The 21,986-nt window shown below is 43.1% G+C and overlaps 1 long non-coding RNA gene across 1 annotated transcript; it reads left to right on the top strand.

The window, feature by feature from the left end:
• Positions 1–24: 24 nt before the first annotated feature.
• On the top strand, positions 25–19,294 carry LOC140707311 (uncharacterized). Its single transcript, XR_012087256.2, has 3 exons — positions 25–179; positions 924–1,134; positions 16,007–19,294. It is a non-coding gene; the product is annotated as an uncharacterized LOC140707311 (long non-coding RNA).
• Positions 19,295–21,986: the final 2,692 nt, after the last annotated feature.

Here is a 21,986-nt window from a genome sequence, read left to right as displayed (position 1 = left end):
CTTTCCTTCCCAGTTAGCTTCCTTGCCTTTTTTTTCCTCCTCCTCCCTGGGGTTGGCTGGTTTATTCGCTCGCTCGCTTGCTTGTCTCCTCCGTTGGCTGGCAGGCTTTCGTTTCGCTTCTTTCCCTTCCTTCAGCAACTTGCGATTTTCTACCACCGAGCCAGATTAGCCGGTATATGGTAAGCCCTTGATTTCAGCGGAACAGGTGCTGAGGTTTTGCCTTCCATGGCTCAACTCCCACCCAGCCCGCTCTCCCCCGGACACGGCAGCGGCAGAGCAGCAATTGTTATTGGTGGGGAGGGGGGTGAGGATGTTTGGTCGTGGTGGTTCAAAATGGGCAGAGGAGGAGGAGGAGGAGGAGGAGGGGGGAGGGCGAGTCTCTCCCGGAGATTCAAGACGGATTTTCCCTTCCTCCCCCCTCTTTTCTGCAAAGCTTCGGAAGAGAAGGGAAAGCAGGAAGGCTTGCTGCAGGATAGGCTGCCCGTCGGTGTCTCGCGCCTCTTGCTCGCCTTGCTAGTTCCGCTCTCGCTCTCGCTCTCGCTCTCTCCCTCTCCTTTTCTGTCTCCCCCCTCCCCGCCCCGCAACACCAACCTTACTGCATTAACGTGGTGGTGCTGAAACGGACAGCTCCGCGGCTCCGATCACTCCGCGGTGCTGAAGGAGAGCTCCTTTACCTCTTGGCCCGGGGCGCTGCTGGGAAACCTGAGGAGGAGTGATCAGAGCGATCGCGGGCGCAAGGCTTGGAGCGTGAGGACGGTGGTTGGGGAGGAATTGACCCCTTCTTCGCTCCTTTCCCACAGCATCTGCAAGTGATAGGAACCGTCCTTGGCTCTCCAGAGTCGGAAGGGCGGGGGAGCTTAGCCTTTCGGCTCACCCTTTTCCGTTTTTTTGTTTTTTACCCCTCTTCTTCCAAATCCTGAAAGGATGACTCCCGGAAGGTTCAGAAGCTCCGAGGAAGACGTAGCCAGATCCCTCTTCTCCTCCCTCCCCTCCGCCCTCTCCAGCCTCCTTCTCACTCCAGCTCTACGTGCCCGGAGCTCCAATAGACAACCCTTCCCATCACAATTAGAACAGCGCGAAACTTCAACCCATCCGTTCTCTTCCCGGGAGGCAATGCAAAGGCAACACGGAAGGGTAATTGGCAGCATCTCTATCTATGTTTATCTTATCTAGATCTCTAATGGTCAATGGCGTTGGCTTAAAAAGGGGGCAGTTTTCATTTTTTTCTCAACGTTGCAAAGAAGATTTGGGAGGGAGTGCTGCTGGTCTTAAATTGTAACTTTGTTCCTCCTTTAACGGTTCAGTGTGGAGCTACGATGTGTCTGACTTTTTCTCCTGAAGCCTCTCCACAACAGATCAGATTGTGTCACGTGTGTGCCCTATGAAGACAATATGATGAAGACAGAATGACAAACAAAGTTGGGAAAGGACGTTCGCTCATATATAGACTCTTGTTTATCAAATTACCTTAAATTCTTAGGGGGAAAAATGAATAGAGCCAGGCTAGATTAGACCAAAGGCCTGCCCTGTTTCCCACAGTGCTAACCAGATGCCATTGGGAAGTCTACAGGCAGGGCAAGAGAGGAATAGCTTATTCTGCTGTTCCACTTAAAATTGGCATTCAGAGACATGCCACCTCTGATGAATACATAGCCGTCATGACTAGTAACCTCATGTTGCCTTATTCTCTACAAATGTGTCTAACCTCTTTTGGAAGCTACTACACCCTCCCACTGAATCTCCCATGATTCAGTTTTATTGGAGGATGCTGGGTACTTATATGTTTAAGGAGAAGATCTCAGTTCAATTTCTCATCATGATCCATAATTTGTCAACATCCTATTATATTCTTCATCCTGTTTTCCCTCAATCTAACCCCCTCTAAACTTTTTAATTTTTCCTCATTAAGAGGTGCTCCAGGATCATATAATCTGGGCTGTCCATCTTATGTCTTTTTAAAAGCTCTACAATATCCTTTTGGAGATGTGGCAGTCAGAGCTGTGCACAGTATTCCATGTGTGGTTGGTTGCATCATAGGTCTGTATAAAAGTGTTATAATATTGATGTTTTTTATTTCTGATCCTTTTCTGTAATTACCCTAACAACGAATTTGCCTTTTTCATAGCTACCACTCATTAAGCTGACATTTTCATCAAGCTATTCACTAGAACCTCAAGAACCCTTTTCTAATCAGTCATTGGCCACCTCCAAAACCACATCAGTGTTTAGGTGAAGTTATGAATTTTTTTGTCTTAATGTGCATAATTTTACACTTAAGTGGAACTGCATTTGACATTTTTATTGCCCACTCATCAAGAGAGATCCTGTCATAACATCTCAAAATCACTTAATTTTTTAGAAACCACTCAGCAAACTGAGCACCTTACCTCCTACCCCAAATTCTAGATCATTTGCGAATCTGTTAAAAAGCAGTCACTGGTCTCTTGATAAAAGTCTTTAGAGGAATCTGAAGTCTTTACTATCCTTTTGTGTTCTTATGATCCTCTGTTGACACGATGAAGAGTTTATGTACAGTGTTGTATTTATTAAGTTTTAATGTGTTTTGTTAGCACTGGTCTTCCAAACATCATTTTTAAAAAACGCAATGCTGACATTAAAATATATAACTTTTTCCCCTCCTTCTCTGAAGAGCCTCACTTTAGGAGTTAATTAGTCGTTAATTTATTTATTTATTTATTTATTTATTTATTTATTTATTTATTCATTCATTCATTCATTCATTCATTCATTCATTCATTCATTCATTCATTCATTCATTCATTCATTCATTCATTTGATTTATACCCCGCACCATCTGGAGCCATGCCACTCTGGGTGGGTAACAACAACAAGACAAAGTACACAACTGCAGCTTTATCTAACACTACTAGAGGAAATAATTTAATTTAATTTAAATTATTTAATTCCTGATCCAACTGATTTTAGTTATTAGTGACAGTTTCACAGATCAGAGAACAAAAAAGTTAGAAAATGCATGAGATTACCTGGGCTTTTGCCACAAAGGTGATAGTGAGGAATTTAATCTATAGAAGCGGCTTAAGTGAATTTCAGTTTCTCAACTTTTCTGTCTATCTGTCCATCCGTCCATTGATCCATCCATCCATCCGTCCATCTGTCCATGCAGGGTCTTTTCCAGGGAGTCTTCTCTTCCCATGAGATGGCCAAAGTTTTGAAGCCTCAACTTCAGGATCTGTCCTTCCAGTGAGCACTCAGGGTTGATTTCCTTCAGAATGGATAGATTTGATCTCCTTGCAGTCCAGGGGACTCTCAAGAGTGTCCTCCAGCACCACAAATCAAAATAATCAATTCTTCTGCAGTCAGCCTTCTTTATGGTCCAGCTCTCACTTCCATACATCACTACTGGAAAAACCATAGCTTTGACTATGTGGTCCTTTGTCGGCAAGGTGATGTCTCTGCTTTTTAAGGTGTTATCTAGGTATGTCATCGCTTTGCCCTCAACAAGCAGGCGTCTTTTAATTTTCTGGCTGCTGTTACCATCTGCAGTGATCATGGGGCCCAAGAAAGTAAAATCTGTCACTGCCTCCATATCTTCCCCTTCTATTTGCCAGGAGGTGATGGGAACAGTGGACATTTTTTGTGCTCTCCTCTTTCACCATCATTACGAGGTTCTTTAATTCTTCCTTACTTTCTGCCATCAGAGTGGTATCATCTGCAAATCTGAGGTTGTTGATATTCTTTCCGGCAATCTTAATTCCAGCTTGGGATTCATCCAGTCCTGCCTTTCACATGATGTATTCTGCATATAAGTTAAATACTTAAGCAGGGAGACAATATACAGCCTTGTCATACTCCTTTCCCAATTTTGAACCAATCAATTGTTCCATATCCAGTTCTAAGTGTTGCTTTCTGTCCCACATATAAAAGAGTACATAAAGAAGTACAGATGCTCAAAGTCTCCTAGGATGACCAAGTCTTTAAAAAAATTAATATCCAGACGTTGAGTATTAATTTCCATGTAATCAAAAGAGCTCTGTTTGATCAATAGCATCTGTACATTACTACCTCTCATCTCTGAGGTACAATGAATCTTTCTGAGAATCCCGTCCTATACTTTCAAGCATCTGGCTCTTACAGTTGTGCAGAACACTTTATTATTTTTCTTGTAGACTTATTTGTCCTTCCATTGTCCCTTTGAAGAAGTTCCTAGTTGTCATCCACTTTTTACAGAAGGAAACTGGTGGCATTTTCTGTTCAGAAGTTCTTCTATACAGCCCAGCCCGCCCTGCAAGAGTAGACACTAAAAAGAATCTAATAACCTAGCATTTTCTCAGATGCTTCCCAAGAAAGAGGTGAAGACATTTAATTTTGGCTCAGCACCTTTTGGACCTTTAGCTCAGCTTGAACTCTTGGATGTCAGATAGCATGTAGTGAAATCTTGGCTCACACTGTCCTATAAAAATGTATGGAGCTAGATACATTGAGCTAGATACTGAACTATTACCATCCAAACCTTGTTGTTTTAGACACTGAAGTGTTCCAGTGCAAATCTTGGCTGGGTTACTTTAAGAGACTACAACTCTCAAGATCCCTCGCTCAGCAGAGACAATGGCCATGGTGGGTGGGAGAATTCTGGGAGCTACAGTTCAAAATTCAATAGTTATACTGCTCCATTAACTAACCAATACATCAGGAAAAAAGGCCATTCCAATCCGCAAAATTGGCTTCCTCATTAAAAAAGATAACCTTATATCAGCCTTGCTCTCTTCTTATCTCTGCTTGTCATTTGCCAGAGGGAAAGACACCAAGAAATGGTAGCCAATGAAATAACATGCCAGCAGTGGCAATCAGAAAGATCTGTTTGTCAACAAACGCATGCCAAGGTCTGGCACCATTGGCAACAAGACCGTATCAGCATCTGCTGTCTTCCGTAGCAGACATTCCTTTCCTTCTGTTTAGAGAAGGGCTCTGAGAAGGAGGTGGCTGCATGGTTGCCTATGTATGCTTCCTACGTTGTAGGACTATTTTTTATTGTCCTAATGGACCTCTCTTGAGGATATAGCAAAACAAACAAACAAAAAAAAAAAACCAAGAAGCGGTGGCACTGTAAAGACTAATAAATTTATTCTATGGTGAGGTTTTGTAGATCACAAGCTGCTTCCTCTTTGGGGAGGGGTGGATTTCTTGTCAAAGAACACCACAGAAGAACAGCTGGATGGATTTAATGTTTGTAGGCTGTGGTTCCTGAGGTTAGTGACATGGGACTGGAATTTCTCACACTTGTATTGTTCTCTTCCGTGTGGTGTTTATGCTGAGAAAGGAGATGAGAAAGCAGGCAAATATTAACTGTAGTTCTGTCACTGCAGAGCAGGACAGAAACTGTGGCCCTCCAGATGTACTCGACAACAGCTTCCCTGGTTGCTCACTTTTGGCTGTGTTGGCTGCAGCTGCTGGGAACTGCACTCCAACAATGTATTTTGGTTTTTTTCTTAAAAGGGGGAAGTTTAGACCTTGAAGGGGAGGCTGCAGTATAATAGCTATAGTAGATGTCTAAATAGTATACACTGCTAACAGAGAGACCCAAAACGGGCAGTTAAGGAAACTTTAGACTACTAGCACATCTTGCTGCAAGTTCTGCTTCTGTTCCTTATTTTCCATGCTATTCTACTCTTTGTAACCTGACTTAGTGCTTAGGTGAATGTTCTGCCATTTTACTTTGATGATCCAAAACTAGTAATGCAATTTCCGACTATTAATACCATGTTACATCAAGGACATTAACAGTCTACTCATACAGATTGTTTCAGCAAATACTGCTGGTAACAGGGAAAGCAGACCTACCCAAAGGAAAGGTTGGGTGGTGGTGGTAGCCTTGTTTTCAGAGATGAACATTCAAAATATAACTGATGCGGCAACATAGACTATGCACTTCGCTATTATATTTATGGTACCTGATGAACAGCTGTTTCATATCTCCCCTTTCCAGAGCCTGGATAAGTTGCTTTTTAGACTGCAGTCCCTAGAATCCTCTGGGTCAATGGTTCCCAATCTTGGTTCCCCAGATGTTCTTGGACTGCAATGCCCTGACCAGGACAGCTAGTAGTGAAGGCTTCTGGGAGTTTTAGTTCAAGAACATCTGGTGATTGTTTTAGGCTGACTGGGGAGATTCAGGAAATTGTCCTCTGTAAAAAGTAACTTTTCTAGTCTCTGTCTCTTTTTGATCTGGTGTGGGGCACTGTATTTAACTGGCACATGAAACATCCTGCACGTGGATGCGCAGCCATGAGTAGGTGGCACCATCATTGCCCTGGTAACCTAAGAAACTAAGTGCATGGAGAGGTTTGATGGCCATCTGCCAGCCACTGCCATAGATAGCAGTGTTATTGCTGAACCATGTACATATCTTCCAACTCAGAAAGGGCATGTGAGGTAGGAAGCCACCGCTTATCACAGGAACAAAATTAAATAAACCGAAATACACAGCTTGCCTCACGTTTGGAATTTTAAAAAAATATATAGCTTCCAAAAACCCCAAGCTGCCATGGGAATTGACTGGGGAAATCTGGAAGGTATAGTCCAAAAAATAACTTTTTCAAGCTCTAGCTTTTCTTACACCATGACTGTTTTGCTTTCACCCACATTTACTCCCTAGAAATGAGGTGGCCAAATCTAAACAAGCATTTCATAATAGCTTGTGTCTTGTTCAAAGATGCCAGAACCCACAGAAAGCCTGTGAAACAGGGTTCCAGCTAACTTTCTGGGATAATGGCAATAGTCCTCATCAGCGGAGAACAGAGTTCAATTTGTTATAGGCAGACAAAGCCATGCAGCTAATACAGATCTGGGGTTCTGGAGAAGCAACAGAGTTGGATCTCAGGCTTGCAGGACCATGGATGGACTGGGTGCAAAGAACTTGTTTCAGAGTGCTAGCTCAAAATCACGGAGGATGAACTTCCAGATAGACTGCATTTTCTTGTATCCTGCATCATTTTCTGTGCTGACTATAGCTGGTGGGAGTTGCCGCTCAACAACAAGTGGACAATCACTTTTGTTTTCTTGTTTTTAGTGAGGCTTCATTCTTCCTGATCACTCACAGCTGAATGAAAACAGCCTTAAAGGGCCTGAAAGATGGCATTTGGGTGCCTTGCATTACCTTGCATGTTCTTTGTGCTGGCAAGAAGGTATTACAGACACACACACAGAGATGTGATCTGGAGTGATGAGACTGGGTTTCTTAAAGGACAGAGAAGGTGTTGCCTTTAGCCATGCTACTCATGCACCCAGGAAGATGCTGACCTTGGAGGGTCATTGAGGTGTAGTCCAAAAAAGTAACTTTTCCAAGCTCTGGCCCTGCTAGGGATGCAGGCAAGAAGGTCTTGGCTCACTGTTCTTCCTCTGCATCTGAGTTTTAGTAAAGCTTCAGGATTAGGCATAGTTTGGGAAAGTTTTGGATTATGTATGCCAGAATTTTCCATTCAGTGGCCATGCAACTGTAACCCAGAAATAACCTTCTTAAGGTCTGGGACAAGGGCTATGGGATTTTCTTGAGCAATATTTGTCCTCAAGGAGAAAACATCCAGGAAGGTCCCTGTCACATACAGCACTGATGGTACCTGTCTGTCATGGGTTTGGAGGGAAAGTTCCATCCTATGGGGAGTGGAAGGCGGGACATCAGGGGGGAGGAGCTGTACTGTATATATATTTGGAGCTTGTGTGGAGAGTGAGGAGTGGGAGTCTGTCAGACTGAGTACAACTGTGTGTCAGTTAGTACATACCTGATAGGTTCAGGTTTCTATTTAGGTAGCCAGAACTGATAGGTTCAGGGTCTGTGCGTTACCTTAAAGGGTTCTGTGGGAACCAATCTGTTATATGTGTATGTTTGGGGCTATGCCACGTTACATTATCCTATTTACCTGATTCTTTTATTTACCCTGTTTGTTATTTCAATAAACCTTGTTCTTTTATTTATTAAAATCCATTCCTTGTCTGTGTGACTCCTTATAGGGAATGGTTGGTGGCAGCATAAGTACAGGGTGGCATACTCCAGTAGGTCTGGGGTTGTCACATTGATTGGTGTCCAGCGTGTGGGATACGACTAGTCCAGTTGTCCAGTGGTCCAGCAAAGCCTTGGCAAGTGTGCCCAGAGCAAGGGGGGTCTAGTCAGGGACAATCTGAGGGCGCGTAGGTAATCTTCTAGGCTTACCTCACGGGGAGGTAGGCTAGTGGAAGAACGTGCACACTTGGATTGGGGGGACTAGATTAGGGAGCTCTGAGGCAACCTGTTTTGGCGGGAAAGGGCTGAGGCAAAACTGTGTGAAGTAACAGTGATCTAGCCTGTCTGCTGAGAGGCCTAGCAGAGGGGGTGGATTCTGCCTGGCAACAGTTGCAAGTTGGTGCTGAAGGAACAGCAGCAGTCTATAGAAGGCTGTTTCTGAGGCAAAAGGAAAAAAAGTCGTCATTTTATTTTGAGGCTTGACTTTTGAAGGCAGCCTGTTCTGGGGGGGGATTATGCCCTTGACTAGAAGCCAGATGGCAGAAATGGGGAAAGTGAGAGAACCACAGGGAGACCAAGGTTCTGAGGAGGAATTTGGCTCAGTGCAGGATGAGAGCACAGGAGAACTGACCTCAGAACTCAGGAAAATGCTCCTAGCCCAACAGCATGAACTGAGGGTGAGGGAAATGGAAAAAGAAGAAAGATTAGAGAGAGAAAGAATGGAGGAAAGGGAAAGAGAGAAACAAAGACAATTTGAGTTAGAAAAAATGGCGTTTGAGCTGAAGAAGCTGGAGATAATGAGTAGAAATGGGAATAACAATAATAATGAGGGGAACCCAGGGAATGGGGAAGGCAGCCTGTCTAAAACTGACCTGAAGAAATTCCCTGTGTACCACAAGGGAGATTGCCCTGAGGTGTTCTTTTCCCTTGTGGAAAGAGCGTTTGTGGACTTCTCAGTAAGGGAAACTGAGAAGATGACCATTATGCGATCTTTAATCAGTGGCAGCCTGGCAGAAGTCTATGCAGAGATGCCAGTGGAACTGCTGAAGGACTTCGCTGAGTTTAAAAAACTGGTGTTTGCCCGACATGGGATAAATGCGGAACAGCTGAGGCAAAGATTCAGGTCACTCACAAAAAAACCAGAGCAGACTTTTACCCAAGTGGGGGCCCAACTGGTGAGGTTGCTAGAGAAATGGCTGTCTCAGGAGGGGACAGAGACCTTTCAGCAGCTCAAAGACCTGATAGCGCTGGAACAGTTTTATTCAGTCCTGCATGGGGAACTAAAGTTCCATGTGAGGGAGAGGAAACCTAAATCAGTGGCAGAAGCGGCAGAGATCGCAGATTTTATTTCCCAAATGAGGAAGCCCTTAGGTGCTGAGGGGAAAACTGTGGGTAAGCCCAAAGAAACCTACAGCAGGTACTCTCAGGGACCAGGGAAAAATCAGCAAGGGGGAGGAGCCCATGTTGAAGGGAAGCCCTCAGACATGAAACCACAAAGACCTCAGATTTTGGAGGGAAAACCAAAACCAGATGAGAAAGACTCCAAGTACAGCAGAAAATGTTATTTCTGTCAAGGAAAGGGCCATCTAATCTCAGAGTGTGAGAAATTAAAGCAGCTAAAGGGAAATTTGCCTCATGATTTGAGTGGAACCAAGCCAAAAGCTGTGTTCTGTGTCCAGACAGAGCAAAGCTCCTTGCCACTGAGGGAGCCTGTTGCCATGGCTACTCAATCTGGACCAGTTACATCTGCTGATCAGGCTGGGGAAAATGGTCCTCTTGTGGAGGTCAAGCGCTGCTTACTAGTGAGGACAGATGCGCAATTGTTTGAGACCGCAGGGGTGGACGTAGGAATACTTGACCATCAGTATAGGGGGCTAAGGGATACTTGTTCCCAGGTGACCCTGTGCCATCCAGATATTATTCCTAGGAAGTATATAATCCCAAATGAGAGCTTGAAGGTGGCAGGGATTGAGGGGCAGGTGATCTCACTGCCAGTAGCTGAGGTACCTGTGAGCTTTCAAGGCTGGAGGGGAGTTTGGCGGCTAGCGATTTCATCGACTCTGCCAGCAGCCGTGCTCGTGGGAAATGACCTGGCTGAACATGTGAAATGGGTGCTAGTGATTACACGCTCACAAGCTACCACGGGGACAGTTCAGGGGGTTACTGAAGAGCCCGAGGTTGAAGCAGGTGAGGGTAGTCCCGAAGCTGTGGCAGAAACCTTAGCCACGGACAGCAAATTTGGCCAAGAGCAAAAGGCAGACGCCACTCTCCGAAAGTGTTTTGAAAAGGTGACAGACACCCAGCTAACACCTGAAACCCCAGCGAGATTTCGCGAGAAAAAGGGAATTTTATATAGAGAGACCCTGATGAATATCTCAAAAGGGGGAGATGGGATCAGAAGTCAGCTAGTTGTACCTGAAAAGTATCGCCCCATGATCTTACAAAGGGGGCACTCTGACATGTTTGCTGCGCACTTAGGGGTGAACAAAACACAGCAGAGAATCACACAAAATTTTTACTGGCCTGAAATAGGGAAGCAGATCAAGGAGTTCTGTAAACAATGTGATGTGTGTCAGAGGCAGGGGAATAACCGTGACAGGACCAAAGCGAAGTTGTGCCCTTTGCCTGTGATTGACACCCCGTTCAAATGTATAGGAGTGGATATTGTGGGACCTTTGCCCAAGGCCACAAAGAGGGGGAACCGATTCATTCTCACCATTGTGGACCATGCCACGAGGTACCCCGAAGCCATTCCCTTGACTAACATCGAAACTAACACAGTGGCAGATGCCTTGGTGGGGTATATGTCCAGGATGGGATTTGCCTCAGAAATAATCACAGATTTGGGCACATCGTTTACATCAAAGCTCATGAAACGGTTATGGCAAATCTGTGGAATCAAACACAAGGAAACCACTGCCTATCACCCCGAAAGTAATGGGTTAACAGAGAAGTTCAATGGGACTCTGATGCGCATGATTAGGGCTTACTTGGCAGAGAATCCAAACAATTGGGACCAGAAGCTGCAATCCCTTTTGTTTGCTTATCGATCAGTGCCACAAGCCAGTACCGGGTTCAGTCCGTTTGAACTTTTGTTTGGGAGAAAAGTAAAAGGTCCACTTGATTTAATCAAACAAAATTGGGAGCAGATCACCCAGGATGACCCACAAGATGTTGTGACGTACATAGACACTTTAATGAATGACCTGAAGAGAAACCTAGAGCTAGCAGCAGAAAACCTGCAAGCTCAGAAGGTCAGACAGAAAACCTGGTATGACCAGAAAGCCAGGGGGAGGCACTTTAACCCAGGGGAGGAAGTGCTTTGGCCTAGGCCCTGCAAAGAGAACAAACTGCAGCTGGGTAGCCCAGAAATAAAATACTTGGGTCACATAGTAGGGGGAGGAGTGATCAAACCCCTAGAGGCCAAGATAGAAGCCGTTCGTGATTGGCCCAGACCCAACACCAAGAAAAAAGTCAAATCATTTCTTGGGTTGGTGGGCTACTACAGAAAGTTCATTCCGAGGTTTAGCGAGATGGCGACTCCGCTGACCGATCTGACGCGGAAGAAGACTGATGACCGCATCCCGTGGACCAGCGACTGTGAGGAGGCGTTCCGGAGGTTGAAGGAGGCGCTCGTCCATTATCCAGTGCTGCGTGCTCCCGACTTTGACCGGGAGTTCATCATCTACACCGATGCGTCTAACAGCGGGGTAGGAGCAGTTCTTTGCCAGGAGGATGAAAATGGTGACCAGCATCCAGTGTCCTACCTGAGTAGGAAACTCCAGAAAGGTGAGAGACATTTGGCAACTGTGGAAAAGGAGTGCCTGGCCATAGTATACGCGATTCAGAAGGCCAAACCTTACATCTGGGGAAGACATTTTGTTCTGTGCACTGACCACTCACCACTGCAGTGGTTAAAGACAATGAAAACCCATAATAGTAAACTTATGAGGTGGGCTTTAAACCTGCAAGATTTTGACTTCGAAGTGAAGGTGGTCAGAGGGTCAATGAACTGTGTTGCTGACGCCTTGTCAAGAAGACCCGACAAATGAAGACGGCGAAGAAACCATGGACTATGTATATTTTGGTGACCAAAAGTTAAATGTACCTGTTAATTGAACAGGCTTGGTTTGTATTAATAAAGGTAACTTAATGTATTGTAAATATTAATGTTTAAAGTAAGTATGGTATTGTATTATAATGTATAACTGTTTTGTGTTGTGATCCTGGTTGTTTTTTTGGAGAAAAGCACTTTAGCTTTTCCCCTGCAAAACAACTTATAAAGAGGGGAGGTGTCACATACAGCACTGATGGTACCTGTCTGTCATGGGTTTGGAGGGAAAGTTCCATCCTATGGGGAGTGGAAGGCGGGACATCAGGGGGGAGGAGCTGTACTGTATATATATTTGGAGCTTGTGTGGAGAGTGAGGAGTGGGAGTCTGTGTGTCAGACTGAGTACAACTGTGTGTCAGTTAGTACATACCTGATAGGTTCAGGTTTCTATTTAGGTAGCCAGAACTGATAGGTTCAGGGTCTGTGCGTTACCTTAAAGGGTTCTGTGGGAACCAATCTGTTATATGTGTATGTTTGGGGCTATGCCACGTTACATTATCCTATTTACCTGATTCTTTTATTTACCCTGTTTGTTATTTCAATAAACCTTGTTCTTTTATTTATTAAAATCCATTCCTTGTCTGTGTGACTCCTTATAGGGAATGGTTGGTGGCAGCATAAGTACAGGGTGGCATACTCCAGTAGGTCTGGGGTTGTCACAGTCCCATAGAATGACTCCAGTAGAAGTGCTGTGCTAGCCCTGGTTATTCATTCTGAGAGGATCCTGAAAGCAGGAGTGATTTCATCTTTTGGTAAATCCTCCTCCCAAAATCTATATGTCTGACCACTGTGTCAGCTTCATCTTTTTCCGAGTGCATGACTCCACAGGAACGATTCCAAGAGCACTCACATGGAAGAAAGCTTTCCTTGGAACCTGTCCTATATTTGCATGCTAAACTCATGCCAGCTCTCTGTTTGGATTCTCCTTGCTGCCTTTCTCAATCCACTTCTTGCTCTCCACTGACTTTCATTACAGGAAGACAATGTCTGGACTAATTGGCACAATGGGGTAGTCCACCGATGAGTCTGAAAAAAGTGGAGGAACAAAGAGTGAAAATTAGAGGTCCCTCATTTCTCTGCCCTGCTTTGTTCTTGCTTCTCTGATGCTCTTTTAAAGCCTCACCCAGGCCATTTCCTTCTGCTTCAAACTTATTACTCACCAAATCTTCCTATTTTTAACTGTTTTCTTTACTTCCTGTTGGCATTTTTAATATGTACTCCAATAGCTAACACTGCCAAGTGGCATTCTGTCAAAAGGCATTTGGGTTGTTATTCCATCCTAACCATTTGTGGGAGTTTTTCTTCTCAGCTGCAAATACACTCACATTCAGTAGGATGATGCATGTATTTTGCTTTTGATCAGAAGCCGTCTTCTTGTACCATTATAAGTGGCAGGCAATGATGCTGCACAGGATTTTACACTGCCTTGAGCTCACTTGAGGGAAGGTGGGCTACAAGTAAATCATCATCATCATCCGATGATGACAACAACAAGGATAACACTTTTTATTGGGATTATTGAAATGTTATAGAAATGTCGTAACACATAAAAGGACAGGAGGAGAAAGGAGGAGTTCCCATTGGTGCTATTGAAGGAGTAAGCACCTAGCTTCCCCCATCTCAAAACCAGGAAATAAAAATGAGAAATGTCTTGAGCGGACAGAGTGATTAGACAGTACAGACTAAACCAGAGTGTCCTGTGGTAGCTTGCCTGGAAGCAGACAGCATCCAGAGATGGTCTCAAAAGCTAGAAGGTGAGGGAAGTTGGAATACAATTCTGTGGCATATGGTACCAGGAGAGGATGGGAAGATGTAAACTGAACTTTCAGAGATACCAGTGAGAATACTGGCAATGTTAGTGCGGTTCTATTATACTACATGGCCTTGTGATGGACATCTCAACAATCTTCAAACAGAGGAAGTAGGTCTCTCACCCTCACCCAAAGTGTAGTCCTATAACGAAAGAATAGCAAGGAGAGACAAGAGGGCCTTCTTAAATGAACAGTGCAAATAAATAGAGGAAAATAACAGAAAGGGAAAAACCAGAGATCTGTTCAAGAAAATTGGAAGTTATCACAGGAACATTTTGTACAAAGATGGACATAATGAAGGACAAAAATGGCAGGGACCTCAAAGAAGCAGAAGACATCAAGAAGAGGTGGCAAGAATACATAGAGGAATTATACCAGAAAGATGTGGATGTCCCGGACAACCCAGATAGTTTGGTTGCTGACCTTGAGCCAGACATCCTGGAGAGTGAAGTCAAGTGGGCCTTAGAAAGCATGGCTAACAACAAGGCCAGTGGAGGTGATGGCATTCCAGTGGAACTATTTAAAATCATAAAAGATGATGCTGTTAACGTGCTACACTCAAAATGCCAGCAAGTTTGGAAAACTCAGCAGTGGCCAGAGGACTGGAAAAGATCAGTCTACATCCCAATCCCAATGAAGGGTAGTGCCAAAGAATGCTCCAACTACCGGACAATTGCACTCATTTCACACGCTAGCAAGGTTATGCTCAAAATCCTACAAGTTAGGCTTCAGCAGTATGTGGACTGAGAACTCCCAGAAGTACAAGCTGGATTTTGAAGGGGCAGAGGAACTCGAGACCAAATTGTTAACATGCACTGGATAATGGAGAAAGCCAGAGAGTTCCATAAAAACATCTATTTCTGCTTCATTGACTACACAAAAGTCTTTGACTGTGTTGACCACAACAAACTATGGCAATTTCTTAAAGAAATGGGAATGCCTGACCACCTTATCTATCTCCTGAGAAATCTATATGTGGGACAAGAAGCAACAGTTAAAACTGGATATGGAACAATTGATTGGTTCAAAATTTCGAAAGGATACAACAAGGCTGTATATTGTCTCCCTGCTTATTTATATGAAGAATACATCATGCAAAAGGCAGGACTGGATGAATCCCAAGCCGGAATAAAGATTGCCAGAAGAAATATCAACAACCTCCGATATGCAGATGATATCACTCTGATGGCAGAAAGTGAGTAGGAATTAAAGAACCTCATAATGAGGGTGAAAGAGGAGAGCGCAAAAAATGGTCTGAAGCTCAACATCAAAAAAACTAAGATCATGACCACTGTTCCCATCACCTCCTGGGAAACAGAAGGGGAAGATATGGAGGCATTGACAGATTTTACTTTCTTGGGCTCCATGATCACTGCAGATGGTGGCAGCAGCCACAAAATTAAAAGACGCCTGCTTCTTGGGAGGGGAGTGATGACAAACCTAGGCAGCATCTTAAAAAGCAGAGACATCACCTTGCCGACAAAGGTCCGCATAGTCAATGCTATGGTTTTTCCTGTAGTGATGTATGGAAGTGAGAGCCGGACCATAAAGAAGGCTGACCGCTGAAGAATTGATGCTTTTGAATTGTGGTGCTGGAGGACACTCTTGAGAGTCCCTGGACTGCAGAGGGAACAAACCTATCCATTCTGAAGGAAATCAATACCCTGAGTGCTCACTGGAAGGCCAGATCCTGAAGCTGAGGCTCCAATGCTTTGGCCATTGTCATGTCCTCTCAGTGTCCCTTGTTTGTTCTTCCCAAACCCTCAGGTCCACCCTCTGGATGTGTTTCCTCTTTTTACACTGCGACCAGTGGATGTAGTCCACACTATAGCAAATATATGCTGCCAATACAACAGGTTTATTGAACTTTTAGTTGGTAAATCAGAGATGTAAATCAAAAATGTGCTTTATTACTGTTTAATATCTCTCATTAAAGTACCGGGTTTGATTACATGTTTGCTTGTATATACTTATTCACAATATCAAATAATACTTTTTGAGTATCTATTCACTATTCCTTCTATCTCTTTCCTATTCTCTTTAACCCTCCAACTTTCCAATATCTGTCTTAATTCTCTCAATTCAATCTCCTGTCTCCCTTTCTCTCTAGCTGTCCGTCACTCTAACCCCACCCCTCCTGTCCTATCATAGGCTCCTGCACATGAGCTCCATATGATGGACAGGAGTGACATGGGCATTCTGTCACAGCCACCTCAAGAGAAGAGAAGACTCCCTGGAAAAGACCCTGATGTTGGGAAAGTGTGAGAGCAAGAGGAGAAGGGGCTGACAGAGGACGAGATGGATGGACAGTGTCATTGAAGCTACCAACATGAATTTGACCCAACTCTGGGAGGCAGTGGAAGACAGGAGAGCCTGGCGTGCTCTGGTCCATGAGGTTGCGACGAGTCGGACACGACTCAACAACTAAACAACAACAATAATTGTTAAATATTATATTGTACAATGATTAAAATGTATCAGCTGTGCTTGAATGGAAGAAGAAAGAGGGCGGACTCATGAATAAGCCTCCCAACTTATGCCAGTTCCTCTTAGTTTTAGCTAAATAAGTTTTCCCCTTTAGACTTCTCAAAAAAGAAGCCATGAGCCATGCCAAAAGGGAAGGGGATGACCCACTTTAGTCATTCACAGTTTGAGTATTGCTATCAAACAGTTTGGGTAGACAGAGGGTCAGAATTTTTAACTTCACAGGAATATCTGATGGTGAATGAACAGATTTTACTTTCTCCACTATACCACTGTGAGAAAGTTGCAGCTATCAAATTCACCTCCAAACTTGCCTCATTACCACCACAATTAGATGTGGTTTCTGTGATATTTTCATGACACAGTTAACTCCTTTGCATAGAAGAAGGGAAAAAAATGCAAAACACAAAAGCCTCAAAGTCTTTTTTGTGAAGAACACACTGACCTGTCTGTTTCAGTTTGTGTACATAAAGTAGGAGGCCATGACTGGATATGGTTACTCATTGTGTACACATGCACCAAAATAGACAATTAAGACATTGTGTGCTTTTTCATATACAGATCTAATATCTGTGCATGAAGAATATAGTGTTCAACTGACAGTTCCCTGAGTTCTTCCAACTTCAGTTTGATGATGCAGGCTGTTGGCTGTGAAAGTTTATGCCACAAAATTAGATACCTTATTTATGCAGTTACCACCATTATCTGTTTATTTGCAAGTTGTAACTCACTTTTTCACAATATTATAACCAAAGCTCCTAACAAAATATCAAATTAATAGTAATAGGTGCAATTCAACATCAACATTGGAGAAGCTATAAATAACCACAATGTCAAAGATAAAATATAAAACCCATACAATTTTATATAAAACCCTCATGATAAACTGGCTCAATCCAACAACTTAGATCAAGAGAGAAAAAAGTCTTGAACATAAATAATAGTACAAAAGATCTGAGGCCAAGCAGATCTCCATTTGACAAATGCAACATGGAGTTCTCCACAATTAACAATGATCTCATCCTTTGTTCTTGGTCTCTCCACTGTTCATCCCTTCTATCTTAGCTGTGAGCATCAAGCTCACTCCCAGTTCTCCTATTGATCAGAACTGTGATCCCCCAAGATATGTTTCCCAGGCTGCATGTTTTAGGAGGCTCCAGGGTTGTGTGGATTGGGCAAGGCAGGTGGGACTACTAAGCCCAGGAATGTAACAGTGTGATCACATAGGGGAAAAGATTGCAATTGGGACCACTTGTGGAATGGTCTGCTGCCATCTGTTTCCTGGCAACCACACAACGTATGGGGAAATGAACTCCATCCCAACTCCAATCTGTGCCCAGGATGGCTCTTTTTGGTCTGCCTATATGTAAGGCTTCTGCAGGCAGAAGGGTTGCTTTAAAGGAAATGGCTCCCTTTAATGTAACCCTTTGCAATGAGATCTGGTGTGGGTCTTTGCAACAGTCTGATTGCATCTTTAGACTCTCCAGAAAGCAACCTTTCCACAAGATCTCACGAGACTCTACCTTGGTTTTGCTGCTGCAGAATAACTTGATAGAAGATAACATACCAACATAGGTGAGACATTAACTGGGGGTAAGGGTGTGAAAACAAGCTAGCTAGGTTGGCTTAAGCATCTTATTGTCTCTTTTCTTTCTTCAGTAATTTGATATTTAAATTGCTACTCTCAGGTCCTTCTTTTTCTTCTTCTTCAGAAATCAATATAGCTGTTGTTTCTTTTGGTTACAGAAAATCAATACAAGGGTCTCTTCCATGATGGCAATAAGCACACCCTCATGTTTTTATTGGTCTGTGCCATCAAGTCAGATCTAACTTATAGCAACCCTAATAGGGCTTTCAAGGTAAGTGAGATATTTAAGGAGTGGTTTTACCAGTTCCATTCCCCTGATATTCATGGTCCCAGTTAGTCACTCTATCCACTACCCATTAGAGGTTTCTGTAACCAAGTCTAGGGCTCTTTCTTCTGCACTATCCTTGAATTGATTTTCTGAAGGAATACACATGAATGCTCTATGTTCACCTAATTACTAGCTTCTAGAGCAGTTCCTTCAGTTTTTAGTAGCCATAAGCTCAGCTTTACACCATAGGTAAAGGGTAAAGGTTCCCCTTGACAATTTTTGTCCAGTCGTGTTCGATTCTAGGGGGGCAGTGCTCATCCCCGTTTCGAAGCCGTAGAGCCAGCGTTTTGTCCGAAGACAATCTTCTGTGGTCACGTGGCCAGTGCGACTTAGACACGGAACGCTGTTACCTTCCCACCAAGGTGGTCCCTATTTATCTACTTGCATTTGCATGCTTTCGAACCGCTAAGTTGGCGGGAGCTGGGACAAGCGACGGGAGCTCACTCCGTCACGTGGATTTGATCTTACCACTGCTTGGTCTTCTGACCCTGCAGCACAAGCTTCTGCGGTTTAGCCCTCAGCGCCACCACGTCCCTCCCTTTACACCATAGCACTCTCTTATCACGAAGACCAACTATTCTTACATGATCAACATGGTTATTCTGGAATTTATGTGCGAAATGGCCTTATTGTGTGGCAACAGTGTCACTGAATTTCTAAGCAAAAGCTAGAGAGGAGTTGTTTGAAGAAAGAAAAGGAAAAGCAACCGCTGTGAAGCAGAATGTTGAAAGCACTGATCCAAATGTTTAGATTATCCTTAAAGCTAAGTGTACTTCCAGATGATCAGTGCCTTGCCCTTGCCAGCCTACAGGCTTCTGCTGGTATTGAATTAGTGCTAGCCATCTGCAGCCCCATAAAGGGGCTTGAGGTATTGTTACAGGAAAAACCTAAGTAAAAGAGAGATAGAAATGTTAAAGCTTTATTAAAAATTAAAAGAATTTTCCAGAGAAAGAAGAAACATTGCTAAGTGAATCATATGTGAAAAGCAAAATCTGATTATTATTATTTTTTTTTTAAAAAAAAAACTAGACCATGAAAATACCATCAAAAGGGAAGGGGGTCCTGCAGGATGCTTTATGAGTCCCCTTAAATTTAACAACCTGCTGAAGGATCCTGGAGGACTTGAAAACCCATCTATGGATCATATTTTCCTGGTGCCATACAGATATTAAACACACTGATTTGTTTTAAAGAAAGAGGAATCAGGAGATGAATACAAAACGTCTAGATAATAGTTTTTAAAAGAAGAGGGTGAAAGCATTTTAATACTGTATGGCAATTTCCAAAGAGGTAGACATATTAGTCTGTATCAGCATGTTGATAAAACTAAAGAGGAAAAGAAAAGGAGAGACAGAGAAAGAGAAGCAAAAAACAAAATATTGTGGCATCTGAAAGACAAACAGCTTTGTTTCAAGGATCAAAATCCACTCCTTCAGATACCCTTTTCAAAGAGATGGCCCTGTTTGTCTTTTTTCAGCATGTATAACAAAAATGTAAATATTCTAGCATGTTTAAGACTGATGAATCTATTTCAGAAGGAGCTTTCACTGATTACAAATCACAAATAAACCCATTAGTCTTAAAAACATCACTAGGCTTGGATATTTGTTTTTGTTTGGTGGAGTTTTCTTAATGTCTCAGTTGGTAGAAGGTGTGCCTTGTGATGTTTTATGGATTATTTTAGAAGTTACTCCCTAACATGGATGGGACTATTTGCCCTGCATCACAGGGCTTAGCTGAACCCTTCCTTGTGTGCATGCATGCACTGTCAACAACAATTTCTTGTGAGTTGCCTCCATTGCTGATACAAGGTACTGTAATTTGGGTGACTTTGTCTTGAACAGGCCATTTAAGTCCATTGGCTTTTCACCAGACCTGTTCCTGGTGGAGCAAAAAACTATGAGGACTGGTTTGATGACACAAACCAACACAACTATTTTCATTTTTGGACTTTCCTTTGGAGACTGTCACCATGAGCACCTACACTCCAAAATCTACCATGATATCTGTGGCAAGAGCTGTGTCCAGTGGGGGCAAAATGGTTGCTCATTAGCAGTTCTGACTAATACTTGCCTGAGAATAGGAATACTTAATGGATGACATTATTATTCCATTTGCAGGATACTTCCAAAAGAACCAATAGGTCTGGAAAGTTCCTTAAATAGCCAGGAACTGTGAGGGGGCATTGCAATGGTCAGTATTTTATTCACATTCTGGACTGACATCTACTTTCAAGTGGCCCATTAGAGTCTAGACGTGGGGCTGTTGGTCCATCAATCTGACATTTTCATTTTCTGAACACACAGAACTTATTGCTTCTGAATGCGCAGAATTTATTTAGGCACATGCACTTTTCTTGAGCGAAGCACATTGTTCTGTGTACATTTCATCCTTCTTTGAAATCACAGATCCCCAAAGATTATATTGTGAACCGATTTCCTATGAGGAAAAAATACAACTGCTTTTTATACTAAGGCAGTGTAATTTGGTCAGATGTTCCTCCAGCCTATTCTTTGCATAGCACTGGGGTTTCCAAAATGTGAACTGTTTTACTTCACTTCACTTTTGCATGTTGTGGTGGAGTTTGTATGTCCAGCAGGAGCCTAATCAATAGAAATAGAAAAGAAATCAATGCGTATAAGCCATTAGCTCCAAACAAAGGGCAGACTGTTAACAATGCATGCCAACTGGAATGAATATTTTGGGCGTACTCCTGTTCAGGCAAACGGCTGGCACAACAGTGCATTGCATGAGAGGCTCAGCATTTTCTGAGAACGGAATAAGTAATCCAGCATCTCCTTGGGCAAGCAGAAAACATATTCTTACCAACGAGATACTCTTAATTTGTACACCTGTCCCCTAGAGACGAACTGGCACTACATGTGGGGAGCATTATATTCCAGCCACTTTCAACAGGATTCGAGATAAAATATTTTTTGTGACATGTACGGATTTTGTAGAGAGGGACAGGTTAATGGATATGAGGCATGATTTTTAGATTGTGTAAAGTGGGCAATGAGCTCTGTTTTCTTATATCTGTAGTCTCATATTGGGGGCAGAGAGGTGAAGTGGATCATTATGATTTCTCTGGAATAAATCAGAACAAGAACTGGGCCCTGGATTGGATGCAAATTCTTAATTGGGAACATCACTATGTTTGATATACATGAAGTTTATTAAAAATAAATAGAGAGTTTGAGAAGTTTTTCCTTAGGAATAGGGGGCAACAAATGGTTAAGGTACTTTTAGGTCACATGGGAAATGCGGATTTTGCCAACACAATAACAAATAGGGGAAAAAAGGAAGGATATGGGACACTTTTATATCTAAAAAGATAATGGCAGCCAGCATATCGATAGAATGCAAGCAAATCTATGTTGAGGGCAGAATAATTCTGTTGGGTTTGGAATAGCACATTCTTCCCATTAGGTTTTCATGTACCATATATAACACTGCAAATGAATCACACACATTACAAATCAAACACATCAAATCCTGTATTTATAAACTGGCATAGCTGTGTAGATATATTCCTTCTAGTAATGGCAGGAGGAAGGCAGGGAGGAGAGGATCTGTAACTACATTTGAGAATGCTCATCCTTGGAAAAATAAATACAGGTGGTGGTGACCAGGATAACCCCTAGCTCTCCCTAGCAGAGATGAAATGGTGAAGGGCAAAATGCAGTGAGA

This window comes from Pogona vitticeps, chromosome 5, assembly GCF_051106095.1.
Source record: "Pogona vitticeps strain Pit_001003342236 chromosome 5, PviZW2.1, whole genome shotgun sequence".
Classification (NCBI taxonomy): Eukaryota; Metazoa; Chordata; class Lepidosauria; order Squamata; family Agamidae; genus Pogona; species Pogona vitticeps.
Note: the sequence above shows the minus strand (reverse complement) of the source record. Positions and strands in the feature narration are given on the sequence as shown.